At 31.8% G+C, this 11,001-nt stretch overlaps 1 long non-coding RNA gene across 2 annotated transcripts; it reads left to right on the forward strand.

The window, feature by feature from the left end:
- The first annotated feature begins 2,781 nt into the window (after positions 1-2,781).
- LOC143252100 (uncharacterized) lies at positions 2,782-8,257 on the forward strand. Of its 2 annotated transcripts, none has more exons than XR_013028829.1 (3): positions 2,782-2,924; positions 5,089-5,222; positions 7,505-8,257. It is a non-coding gene; the product is annotated as an uncharacterized LOC143252100 (long non-coding RNA). The 2 variants fall into 2 exon arrangements; XR_013028828.1 differs by having other exon boundaries at positions 2,788-2,928.
- The last annotated feature ends 2,744 nt before the right edge of the window (positions 8,258-11,001 follow it).

The following is an 11,001-nucleotide window of genomic DNA, read 5'->3' on the forward strand; positions in this document are numbered from 1 at the left end:
GTTAAATAAGTTATCACATACATTACAATAAGTATTATTGTGTGCCATGTTAGTCACTGTGACAAGTTAAATAACTTATCACATACATTACAGTCGGTATCAATGTGTGCCATGTTAGTCACTGTGACAAGTTAAATAACTTATCACATACATTACAGTCAGTATCAATGTGTGCCATGTTAGTCACTGTGACAAGTTAAACAACTTATCACATACATTACAGTCAGTATCAACGTGGACCATGTTAGTCACTGTGACAAGTTAAACAACTTATCACATACATTACAATCAGTATCAATGTGTACCATGTTAGTCACTGTGACAAGTTAAACAACTTATCACATACATTACAGTCAGTATCAACGTGGACCATGTTAGTCACTGTGACAAGTTAAACAACTTATCACACATATTATAGTCAGTATCAATGTGTGTTATGTTAGTCACTGTGACAAGTTAAACAACTTATCACACACATTACAGTCAGTATCAATGTGTGCCATGTTAGTCACTGTGACAAGTTAAACAACTTATCACACACATTATAGTCAGTATCAATATGTGTCATGTTAGTCACTGTGACAAGTTAAACAACTTATCACATACATTACAGTCATTATCAATGTGTGCCATTGTTAGTCACTGTGACAAGTTAAACAACTTATCACACACGTTACAGCTTAGTATTTTCACGATGTACTAGTAGCCTTTTGTAGCTTCAGTATCTTTTGAAATCGTCTTAAAACTGTTCTGGTGATTCTTTATGCTAACTATTAAATTAATATCTCTTTTATTTAATTATTTTATAATTATCTAACAAGTTCAGAATGACACTAAGTGATTGTTTGAAGAAAATGAAGTCCTTCAGTGAGTCGTTACTACGTATTTTCGCTCACTCACATGTATAAGATTTACAGTTATCTTGATGTAGTCTGATGCCTTTATCCTTGAACCTTTTACTCAATCACGATGCAGTCAAACCGGTTTCTTACAATGTGGAAACCTAACAGTTGTTTGGCAGCGTTGTCTTTACCTATGTTCTTTACATTTCTATAAATAATATTTTACTAGACAACTCCACTTTGAAATAAAATATTATTTTGTTTTTGATAAGTATCTGACAAGCCCAGGCGACCACGAACAACGTTACTTTTCAAAATCATCTTTACTTTGAATAACTTGCAACATAAATTCATTGTCATACCAAAAATCAACAACTAACCCCAGTCGTGTGTGCAGTATCATTTCTTATCAAAGCCAAATCAGTTACAATCCTGCTTTTAACCATTCAGTACCTGTATGCGGAGCTTTAATTCTTTCCGCGATTTGATTTTTGTATAACGATTTTTTTTCTATTGTACTACAGTTTGATAATTATTATTAATTTTAGTTTTTCTCAATGTTTTCGAAATCTCAAGCTTAAGTTGTTTTAAAATTAGCACCAAGAAAAATTAATCGACCAAAAAAATCATGTCTGGAATCTAAACCACAAGGAAAACAAGAACAGAAAAAAATGAGATAACTTAAAGCTATTGACGACAGGAAGTTCAATACAAGAAAACCACGAAGGACCAAGAAAGTGAATACTTTTTAAAAGTTATTAAGTTTAAATAATCAAAAAGTACTAATTCTTGTAAATTACTTGATAATAAACAATAAAAACGGAAAAAATTAAAACTTATAAATGTGTATAACGAACTGAAGGATTCTAAAGAAATAACAATTGTTCTTACAAATTGTTAGTTTGATATCAATGAAATATTGTAATCTGAACTCAAGCCCAAGATAACCCAATACAAAGGAATACCTTTATACCAATATTAATAAATACAATCCAACACTTAAACACGCCCTCTACAATCTTATACTCAATTACATGGCATGACCAGGTGGATAAGGCACTCGACTCGTAATCTGAGGGTCGCGGGTTTGAATCCCCGTCGCACCAAACATGCTCGCCCTTTCAGCCGTGGGAGCGTTATAATGTAACGGCCAATCCCACCATTCGTTGGTAAAAGAGTAGCCCAAGAGTTCACGGTGGGTGATGATGACTAGCTGCCTTCCCTCTAGCCGTATCTAGACTATAATCTTTTAGTTAGCATATGTTGCAGGCGAAAATATTGATACATTCAGATCACAAAGATGTGTTCAGGTCTGGTATTTACAACTTCCATGACAAGAACATGCACTCGGCGCCTTTCGAAAACAAAGGAATATTTATGAACTTGGAGCACCAGGACCATTCAGAAAGAAACATGGAACAAATATTAACCATCCATGGAAAGCAAAGTCTTATAACAAATGTCAAAAATAACAGTACACACCATATTCAAGAATGATCTCCATTTAGAAAAGTGACAGAAATTGCATATGCAGAAGTTAATTCTACGACTTACTCCTTAAACTGTATCATACCTTAAAGCAGCTGGGATGGGTGTTCACACTGTCCCATACAAAGACATGTTGGTAAAGTCAACACACAAGGGGTTTTGTATAATCACACTGCTGAAGCAGGTGCTGGAAAACCATAATCTACATTCACTGTATAACTTATGGAAAACCTGGAAGTGGGACCCGTGAACTTTGGAAATGATTGCCGTATGATTGAGTATTTTGCAATGTATACCACATCAGAAGGCTATTATCAATATGCACAGTCGTCAGACAGAGCATGACCAGACGTTGTGACGCTAATTATTTTAAAATAGCCTCCGTATTATAGTACAAATTATAATCCTTATATTCCTGAAAGGCACAAAATGGCGTTACATAAGGAACATTTAATGTTGAAACTTAAACTGTTGTGATGTCAGTAAAACGTGCACATGCTGAGAGGGCGAGCATGTTTGGTGTGACAGGGATTCGAACTTAGATTACTTCCCAACTTCTCTATCATCTGAGGCTGGCAATTAGTAACTTACCTTGCAAGTATTGTGCTTACTGTTTTCATTATGTTGTTTCTTGTTATAAATAACAATTTTCCATCTTTTCTTGACTTTTGCCATAATAATATTTCATGTTTTAATTGATTCACAATGTAGTGCTCCATATTCTTACTTGTTTATAATATCATAACTTTCTAATCTGATCTTGGATGAATAACCATCGAATTCCTCTACTTATAAAAAATAGGAAAAGTGACAATTACACATTTACATCTAAATTTGATATCTCGTACATTTTGTATAAAGGTTGGTAGAATAAATGATTTAAGTGATTCATCACTTACTATATATTTTCTTGTATTAATAAGAAGGGCAAATTACATTTTTTGTATCATTTTATTTGCAACTTAAGAATAAACTGCCATTTTTTATATTAAAATCATGGACCATACTGATGAAACTGTGACAGACCAATATCTTTGTATCTAACAGCCAAGTATGTGTTTATATATCTGTCTATCATATTCTGTATCTCCTGAACTGTTACATGTAGAAATAAAAAGTGTATCCAATTGTTTATTTTCAAAGGTACATTACAAGAAAATTATTAATTTTTTTTGCAATTCCTTAATATTTCATATCAATATTAACATTAATCCGTTAACCTGTACTGAATGGGCAGTGAAAAACACCAATAAGAATAAAAGTATTTATTTTTGGAAGAGAATTTCACAGCTTGTACACCATCACAGCTTGTACACTATTCCAAAGGATTAGCTTAAATGCCCATTTTATATTAATTCCTCACTAATTTTAGGGAAATTACCACGGAATTGTTTCAATAGCATCTATTAGTATGATAATCAACCCATGAGATGATACCCTAAGAATGAACCACAGAAACTCTCCACACCAAAGGAAAAGGAGAGCTAATCAGACCTTTGGCAACAGAAATTAGCTGAACTCAAAAAGTGAAAGTCAGTCAAGAAAATTCCATTTGTTGTAATTAAATTAAGAAATTTGTTATCTAAAGAAACCAGTTCCCAAATTAATGGATTAATTTATGGAAATTTTCAAAATATCTTGATTAATACTGGTTCAACAGTTGCCATTATTTGATCTTCTCTGATAATGAAGGTTGGGAAACTGCTTGTATCGGTTCTGACATGCATGAGGTTCCAACAAGAGGAAAGTGGGAGTTATTCTCACTGTGGGAAACCTCTCCACACAAATTGATGTAATGATGATTGACATTGAGGAAGGATACATATTAGGAATAGACTTCATTCAGAAACACATGTAATGTTAGACTATCTTTAGATTTGAACAGTTTTTTTATTTTTATTATTATTATACGAGATCAAGAAATCCTTGTGCAATACATGACATACCACTAGATGTTAAACTTCCAATGTTAAAAAGAATGGAAGTGCAAGATAATTAAAACATCCAACCCAACGTAGAACAAAGCATAAAGTTGATCCAGACCTAAGGTAAACTATTGTGATCATGAGAGATATAGTCAACAGGGAAGTGTAAAGTTTCAGTTTGTTTTTAGTGAACTAACAGAGATATGAAAAGTATTGTAGATGCATTAGATATTAGCAAGTAATGACTTTTTAGCATTATTTGTGAAGTTAGTCTGTGATGTATAACACTGTTGTAGAAATTTAAAACTTACAGTTGGAAATATAAAGTGCCTTTCTTATCATTAAGTGGAATGAACATTGCATTCTTCTATTATGTAAACACTCAGAAAGTACCCACTCAATAAGAGTAATCGTTACAATAATTCAAGTTTATTTGTAGCAGGTAAAATGAATGAACCTCCCAGATTAAATGATACACATTTGTCATTGTGTTGCCAAAGATAATATTCTTATGAAAACTTTTACACTTTAAATGATTAGATCCTTGTGGGAATGTTTATGTCATTTGTTGGTGTATTTACATTACACAAGGAAATATTTTAATGGAATTGTTCATGATTTATAAAATAAGATTATTTTACATATGAGTTTTCATGTTTCAATATGTATATTTTGATCATATATGATAATGAGAATCAAAGAAATATGTAAGGTTAGAATGGTTGGTGTCTCTCTTACAAATCTTAGAGCTTTTGGGATAGTGAAGGCTTGTGTTTCTTTGTTTATGTGAATCAATAAGATACGTTATAATTTTCCTATGTTTAATCTTTTAGACTGATGTGTAATAACTGCACTTGGTTCTTCAAAAATACACTTTGTTATGGTGTTGGAGGAATTACTGTTTTCAGTGCTATAGTGCTATTAACGATGATTCCAGTGCAGTTGAAAACAAAGGCAAAAAAAGAGGGTAAGTCGGGAATAATTGAGTTTCAACACAACAGAGTTGATAAAATTGAAGAATTGATAGTTAAACCAAATACATCATGACATTATAAGTATCAAAATATAAAAATTCATCATACCATTTCCAATATAACTTACACGTACAACTCATGATATGGTGTCTGTTCTTAGTGTTGCAACATAAAATATTTCTTGATAGCAGCACAGAATTTAACAAAAATGTCTTAGTAGTAATGATAAAACACATAAAAACTCCATGCTGCTAGCATTGAAATATAAAATGCACTTCGAATTTGGGTAAATTTGTGATGATGAGAAACCCACTTGAAGTAAACATGTGTTATCCAGACAGCTGGTATGGGTATTAAAACTTTGATTAAAATAAACTACAAAACAATGTTTTGACCTTCTAAGGTCATCTTTAGGCATAAAAACATGCAGTTTTCACATGACATGTGGACAAGAAGAACATTAAGTTGTTTTAATCCTGCCTACTTTTCTTCTTATGCATCCTTCAAAATATATGGATGGTATGGCTGTTGAGTATTCAGCTAAGATCAGGATGTCTCAAGATTACAACCTTTACTTTTTAATGGGAATAACCAATCAAATGGGTAACACTGGGTAATTATATGTTACATATTCAGCTAAGATCAGGATGTCTCAAGATTACAACCTTTACTTTTTAATGGGAATAACCAATCAAATGGGTAACACTGGGAACTGTGGGTAATTTATGTTACATATTCAGCTAAGATTAGGATGTCTCAAAATTACAACCTTTACTATTTAATGGGAATAACCAATCAAATGGGTAACACTGGGAACTCTGGGTAATTATATGTTACATATTCATCTAAGATCAGGATGTCTCAAGATTGCAGCCTTCTTTACTTTTAAATAGGAATAATTAATCAAATGGGTAACACTAGGAACTCTGGGTAATTTTATGTTAATATTCAGCTAAGATCAAGATGTCTAAAAATTACAACCTTTACTTTTTAATGGGAATAACCAATCAAATGGGTAATACTGGGAACTGTGGGTAATTTATGTTACATATTCAGCTAAGATCAGGATGTCTCAAGATTACAACCTCCTTTACTTTTAAGTAGGAATAACCAATCAAATGGGTAACACTGGGAACTCTGGGTAATTTTATGTTACATATTCAGCTCAGTCATTCTGGAATATTATATTTAGTCATATGGTGAACCTGGAACTAATTCTTGAGAGAATGTAACCAGCCTCATCTATCCACCTCTTCAATAAAAGCAACTATCCATCATTCCAAAAACAGAACTTCACACACGCACACAGTTATTTTGTATTGTACGAATAAAAGTTATTTCAGTGTATATTAAATATTGTGTTTAGTCTATTTTGTAGCACAAACTCAGTTTTCTGTAAAGGCACTCAGTATTACTTTGCAATATATCTTGCCAAACTTCGTGTTATATAGAAGGCCTATCTGATTTACTTTTTTGGAGAAATGGTTTTAGCTGAAAATACCACAATATCAGATCAAAAATATAACAACACTGGCATTGAAACAACACAAGAGACTGTCCATCGTTTTATTGTAATAGCATTGTAGTATACATCGATACACTTTGCTTAGCATTACATCTTACAGAGTTATATTTCAAATATTCTATATTTTATATTTCATAATAATTCTGTGGTTGAAAATGAAGACAGTAGAAAATTTATTAATGAAATGGATACCAAATGCCCTACTGTTACTTTCATTACAGTATGGTATGCATTTTTATTTCACATAAATATGAAACAAACTTACTTTTTCGGGAATTACAGTGATGTGTACATTAATATTTCGGGTAGCAAAAAAAGATTGTTTTATGATGTTTTGAGTGGTTTTCAAACTTTCAAGTATATTCTTTATTTTTATTTCCAGTCTAAAAGTAGCTCTTATTAGTACTGTGTATTCGTGACATTTATTACGCGTGCTATAAAGATTTTTCTCTTAGCTCACACAGAAATTCAGTGAAATATAGTTGAGTGTGGTATTAGAGTTTAATGGAGGTAAATTTGTGTATAACCTGACCACATTTTTCAAACATAAAAGTTAGGTAATAAATATGTACAAGTAATTGTTTGTTCGTTTTAAACCAATCAGTCTTAGAGAAGAAATTATAGTTGTTTTATTGGTTTTAATTTATTGACCTTTATTCATCACTAATATCCTAAATTAATAGATAACAAAAAAACATTGTAACAGATCTGTCTTTTTTTTTCTTTTTCTTTTTCTTTTTTTTTTTACAGCCTTTCAGGTAGTCTACGGTGACAACCCTGACAAACCCTATGGATATGAGAACCAAAGTGAAAAAGATCCACTACTTCGAACTTGTGAAGAACGTAAAGTTTAAGTTTCAACTTCAGTGGACTTGAAAAACTTGGTTGTGTAGCTTGTTATTTAAAAGTTTGTTTTCATAAACAAATTACAGTTGTCACTTGTTGTTCAAATGGTGACTGGTTTTTAACCTGATCATGTTTCTACAACAACTTTCATAACAATAAAATGGCAGAAAAGAAATCAGAGGTAAGAGGCTTTGTATATATGTTAACTATTAACACAGAATCAAATGATATATTGAAATGATTAATCAAGTAAATTTCATGAGCATCAGAATGACCAACATACTCGATGTTCTATGTATATCACAGCCTCTTAATTTTTGTTAGTTAAAATTGTAAGAAATGACAAAAAATAAATATAACAATTGAATTGTTCTAGGTCTAAGTTAAAAAGGGCAAACTCATTGATTTATTTCTCAGTAAAGAATAGTGCTTCTGCCTGCAAAATTACTCTCTCCATTGGAACAACAACACATTATTTGACCACTGATTGATTCTACAATCTGTTGATATATTATAAATGCAATAAACTGGTTATGACAATTAACCATCCAGTAAATATGAAACTGTACAGTAACACTGTCAGGTTTTATGCATGTGTGAGCTGGATTCTGTATTTTAAATGTATGTGACTTGTTGGCAATAAATTTCAGTAAAAACAAACAGCACACTGTCTACTGTTCTACAATAATATATTTGAAACAAATCAAACATGTATACAAATCTTTATTACATTGTTGGTTATCATAGTTGTATCCAGAGCTTTAGATAACTGTCTTTTTTGTTGTTGTTAAAATCCACACAGTCTGGTTCATTTACATTTAGAACACAATATGACATCACAAATTATTTCTCCTACTCTGTTATCACAATACAGTTTGATTAGTCACCACACTTGTATCCAGATCTTTAAACTGTTGGATATTTTTGTCAAAGTCTACACAGTGTAGTTAAATAGGTTTAGAACACAGTGGGCAAAACAAATTAATTTTTTATATTCTATTATCACTGTGATACATTTTGCTTTAAAAATCACCTCTATATATTCTTTATATATTCTTCACCATCACACAGTCCAGAACTAACTAATTTTTTAACTCCTAGTTTACCCCACAGATGTCTAGAATATTCCACACATAACTAGATATTATAATGCAATAATACTCAATTAAAACAATGAGAAAAACTTGGAAGGTTCTAGTAATATAACAATCACTGTTTAATAACTGTTGAACTACACAACTTATGATTTGTAAACAGTTCAGTTATGCAAACAAACTTAAGATAAAGTGTTGCTTCTAAAAATAAGTAAATGTAACACTTGTGTTACACAAGCTATCTAAAGCATAACACTCACATTGAACTTAAAGGGAAAGAGTTTTGTACATCTAATGTGCAGTTCATAAACCTTAAAATTCCCAAAGATGTTAGTTTTCAAAATACGCTTTTCTAAAATTTTTATGCTTGTGTTTAACAACCTCAGAAACACAAGTCACACATACTAAATATTGAACATAAATGATGCCAGTATTGATTTCAGTCTCATATGTTGTACGTAGAAAATTTGTAATTTTTACCTTATTTTTGTCATTTAACTACAATAATTGTTGTAACATGCAAAGATAAAATCATTGTATAAGATTAACAGTAACATTTTGAATATTCAAGTCACAGTACAATTGTTTAAAATCAACAATGCTGTTTTGAATTTTTAATTAAAGTTACTCATGCTTAATATGAATAGTGTTATTTTCAGTTGTCAAGTAACAGCATACTTACTTAAGGTCAATAGGGCTGTTTTGAATAATAAAACATATTACACTTTCTTGACATCAGCAGTACTCTTTTTAATAAGCAAGAGATGTGATACTCATTAAAGATCAACTGCATTAGTAATTAGGAGAGTATTTGACCACTCAAAGAATGATGCCTCAGTGGGAGATTGCTGAGTGAGAGGAGGTCAAAAGATACTGTCTAAGGGTACATAACTATGATTTCATATTCCATCACCTGGGGTTATGCAACTCTGACTTAGTATGCTAACACCTGAGGGTTACATAACTTACACAATATCCTGACAGCTGAGGGTTTCAAAAGTGTTCTGTAACAGGCACCAAATGACAATGACATCCAAGCAGTGGAAGCAGAGGATGTGGCCATCTGCAGGAGGGGATAACTCTTCAATACCAGAGGGATTGTTAACATAGGTAAATTATGTTACTAAGGTTTATAGGCAGATAGTGTTACTACTTTTTTTATAGTTAGATGTTGTAACTATAAGAGGATGGTGTTATTAAGGTTTACAGGGGAATGGCATGACCATAGTTTTGTAGACAGATGGTGTTACTAAATATTCATGTGGCTGTTACAATACCACAGAGAGGGTTGCTGAGGTTTAATAAATGGATAGTGTTAATAGGCATATGGAATTACATTTTAACTTTGCATTGCTAGGCTGCCATGGTAATCACATCACACCATGTTCCAACATGTCTTCAATGTCTAGAAGTAAAACTTAATTTAAATTAATGAAAGAAATATTATAACACTGTTACGTGTGTCAGTTTTTACAACACATACTGTCAATCATTTGAACAAGATAGATGTTGTAGCCAATAATTTACTGTGTATATTTTTACAATTATCTATTACTTTATGTATAAAACACTTTACCAACTCATTAGTTTCAAAGTTTTGCTTCCATATTTAACATACATTTGTGCAGTTTCTAGAGCTGAATAGTGTTACTAGCACATTTAATGTCGTGCTTACTGTTTTCACTTCTATATTTAGCATACATTTGTGCTGTTTCTAGACCTGAATAGTGTTACTAGCACATTTAATGTAGTGCTTACTGTTCTCACTTCTATATTTAACATAATTTGTGCTGTTTCTAGACCTGAATAGTGTTACTAGCACATTTAATGTAGTGCTTACTGTTCTCACTTCTATAGTTAACATACATTTGTGCTGTTTCTAGAGCTGAATAGTGTTACTAGCACATTAAATGTAGTGCTTACTGTTCTCACTTCTATATTTAACATACATTTGTGCTGTTTCTGGAGCTGAATAGTGTTACTAGCACATTAAATGTAGTGCTTACTCTTCTCACGTCTATATTTAACATACATTTGTGCTGTTTCTAGAGCTGAATAGTGTTACTAGCACATTAAATATAGTGCTTACTGTTCTCATTTCTGTATTTAACATACATTTGTGCTGTTTCTGGAGCTGAATAGTGTTACTAGCACATTAAATGTAGTGCTTACTGTTCTCACTTCTGTATTTAACATACATTTGTGCTGTTTCTGGAGCTGAATAGTGTTACTAGCACATTAAATGTAGTGCTTACTGTTCTCACTTTTATATTTAACATACATTTGTGCTGTTTCTAGACCTGAGTA

This window comes from Tachypleus tridentatus, chromosome 6, assembly GCF_004210375.1.
Source record: "Tachypleus tridentatus isolate NWPU-2018 chromosome 6, ASM421037v1, whole genome shotgun sequence".
In the NCBI taxonomy this organism is placed as follows: Eukaryota; Metazoa; Arthropoda; class Merostomata; order Xiphosura; family Limulidae; genus Tachypleus; species Tachypleus tridentatus.